Below are 3451 nucleotides of genomic sequence, written 5' to 3'. Positions count from 1 at the left end.
GCTGCGCTGACTATTTTATTGTGGTATTTTATCATTGTTGTTTTCTGTTGTTTATTAATAAATCTTTATTTTAATTAGTATCACGAATTTGCCTTTGCATTTATAACAGATAGGAATAACAGTTCTTTACTAGTATGTATAACAAGGCAAATAAACAACAATAACTACAGTGTAAGCAACAAAACAGAAACAGGGACCCCGTGACAGCTTTCTCGGCTGAAACGGGAAGGGATGGAGGAGAGGCTTTGTTTCACAAACCCCCTAGGGCGGGCAGTCCCGGTGCTCCTGCAGGGCTCTGAGGAACACTTAGCTGGAACAGCAGGGATGAGCTGAGATCCCGGGCCAGTGGCTGAGGTGTATCAGCAGCTCCACAGTGGTGGCTGGCACTGGCACGTCCCAGCAGGGGGAGCAAGGCCACCAACGAAGAGGGAAGAAGGAGAAGAAGAAGCAGTAGCTCCGTCTGGGTGATGGCAAATTTCCTTCTCTCTGCCACTATAGCTCCCAGCAAGTGTCTTTCTCTGAAGCTGAAGAAACCAGCAAGCTGCCCCTGCCCTCCCCTTTTTTTTTTTTGCCCCCTTTCCCCCCTGGGCCCAGCAAAACTCTTTATGTTTCTCAAGCACTCACTCAGTACCAGCAATTAGGTTTTCCCTGCAACTAATGGGTACAAATTCCATAGGTGAGCCAGAACTAAAGGAAGGATACCTAACCCCCAACAACCTATTCATGGGTCTTGCATCCCACTGAACTGCAGTTTTTCTTATGTGACAGATACCAAGATTTGGAAACAGACAGCAATTTGATTAAATCTGTCTTCTTTATTGCCTCACGTACATTCTATGTATTCTTAGAATATAAATCCTGCTGATAACTAAGTTGTTCTCTATTACATATGATATTCTTAAAAAAATATAGCTCACCTCAGGGAATCTCAGGAAGTAAAATGTCCATACACAGGGTTGTAATTGAAATAACTACTGTGTATTCTTTCACTGAAATAACTGGAGCTATTTTCATTTTCTTATAAATTCTTTTCAGTGTGCAGAAGTTACTTTTGTTCTCAAAAGCTGGAAAATAATCATAATTCTGAGAAAGTTACATATTAATTATTTGAGTTGAACAATGGAGAGTAAAATTGTTCAAGTTGATCTCTGTTCCATGCTTCATTTTAACTGTAGAGTGATGAACAGTGATTAAACATAACATTTATGCAGAGGCAATATGCTCAAAGGGTAACAGCAAATACAAATCTTACATAATGAGTTTGAATTCATTTTGTATCTGAAGAAAACAAGACCCAGTGGAAGCAGGCTGTTTTATGAGCAGCAGAATTAATCCATTCCAGTTTGTTGGTATTGTTTCTGTTCTAAAGATCAAGTTGGAGAATACCTTGGGGATTGTTTTGCTGATCCTGCATTGATCAGAGGTTGTGTAAGATGACCTTCAGAGGCTGAAGTTCCTCCCAGTCTGTGTTATTCTATGACTTAATCTTTCTGTCCAATTTGGTTGACTTTATGAGATAGCTGCATGGAATATATAGAGAATTGCATAATCAGGAGAGTGAATTTCCTCTTAAAAAGATCCCTTCATTTAATTTGTGATAAAAATAGGTAGTAATTTTGTTTTTCTGCTCCACATCAAGCTCATAATATTTGGAGGGGAAGCCCTTCTTTCACCACATCCTACACCCTCAGCAGGTCAAGGGAAGTGAGGAGAACATTCCTGTTAAAACAGGACTGTGCAGGGTGAACTGAAGAAAGCTGTTTTCTATGCTTTGGTATTTCAGGTTCTCTGCCAAGGAATTTCAGTGGATGTAAGCATCTCTCTTCCCACCTACTTAACAGTTCAAATATTTATTTATATAATTTGTCTTTAAACCAATAGCTATTTTATCTGTAGTAGGAATAAGAAAATAAAGTTTAAAGCTCTTATAATGAATCTTTCTCTTAGTAGGAGTGTTTACTGCTTTCTAGACTGACACCTTTAAAGCCTTTTTACTTCTACAGCCACTCCTGCAAATGAATCCCAAATCATAAAACAAAGGAGTCATCTTAACTAATTAGGAATATTCCCCATATTTCTTGTCTATTTACTTCATTTAAATACGGAAAAAGCCTCAGAGGCTGACTGTGGCTCTCTCTTTGAGGTTAGGTTTTTTTGTAAGAACCTGCTAGACATGTCTTGAGCACTCCTGAGGTGTGGTGAGTGCTGTTCTTTCTCATATCCTTTTTTATATACCCATTTCCTGCTTCTCTGGATCCTGCTGTTTGTGGTTTTATCCTGGTGGATATGCTGGGCGCTATGATGAGTTGTCAGCACCTAATGTCCTTTGCCAGGAGGAATACAATATTCACATTGATAATTTTGTCTTCCTCCTTCTAGAAACTACTTGTGGTCATTTCTATTTGCTCTCTAACACACTTCTACACCTTTGCTCTTTCTTAATTTTTCTCCAGCTCTAATGTTACATCAACATTTTCTGCATCTTGTGTCTCTTATGTATTGCTCTTAATAAATGTCTTATTGTTCTACTATCTTATGAGGTGTATATTTCTCTATACTTCATCATTATGTTATAGGCATAAATATCACATTCTGCTTAGAATAACTTACTACTACTGCTAGCATAGAGCTGTGGTTGTACAATACAAAGATAAATGAAAATAAAACAAATTAGCCATGGACACGTGGTAACCAAGTAAGCTAGTCTGGAATAACCAAGTAAAGCAAATTTACAGGCAGATCAGGAAAACTGGGCCAGAACACATCTGAGAAATTTAAGGTCTAATCCTTTTAAACTCATTACAAAGTTGTGGCCTGTCAGTGACCATGGCTGTATAACTCCGTAGCAGGTTACATGGTTGAAGTATTAATAATTTTATTCCAGATTTTCTAGCTTTGTATCAGTAAGTTGAGATTTGGTTCAGTGTCTTCATATCTGTTGTTCCTCTGACATGAATTATGCATAAGAAACAAGAGTTCCTAAGTAAAGTAACTTGCTGGCTTCTAACTTCATCACATTTGGATGCTGCACTACTGTCATAATGAACTGGCCTGTTCGATTTAATGGTCATGATGTCAGGGTCCTGAAAAAGCCCATTATATAGCATTAGATCTTTAAGATGCAAATTATGTCAGTCATTTGTTCTCATGCGTAAAAGTTCTTGAGTTGTAGGAGTACTTTCTGCACTTGGAGTGCTTTCCATTCAGCCTCTTCTTTACTATAGGCAGGAGGTCATCTCACCTCTATATATCAAGAGAAGCTTCTTGCATTACTACTTTTGAGGTCAATGTTTCATAGTGCTCTTAGTGTCAGAATTAAAATTGTCTGTGTTTTCTCTCTTTTGTCTTTTTGCCCTTGTTAAACACCAGGTTAAGAGAAGTGCAGGTGAGCTACTTCGTGTTTCCATTTTCAGATTATCTGTGCATTCTAGTCACTGTATATTTACTCTGT

The sequence above is a fragment of the Parus major genome, chromosome 2 (assembly GCF_001522545.3).
Source record: "Parus major isolate Abel chromosome 2, Parus_major1.1, whole genome shotgun sequence".
Taxonomy (NCBI): domain Eukaryota; kingdom Metazoa; phylum Chordata; class Aves; order Passeriformes; family Paridae; genus Parus; species Parus major.
The sequence above is the reverse complement of the archived record's forward strand: the minus strand, read 5'-3'. Positions refer to the sequence as shown.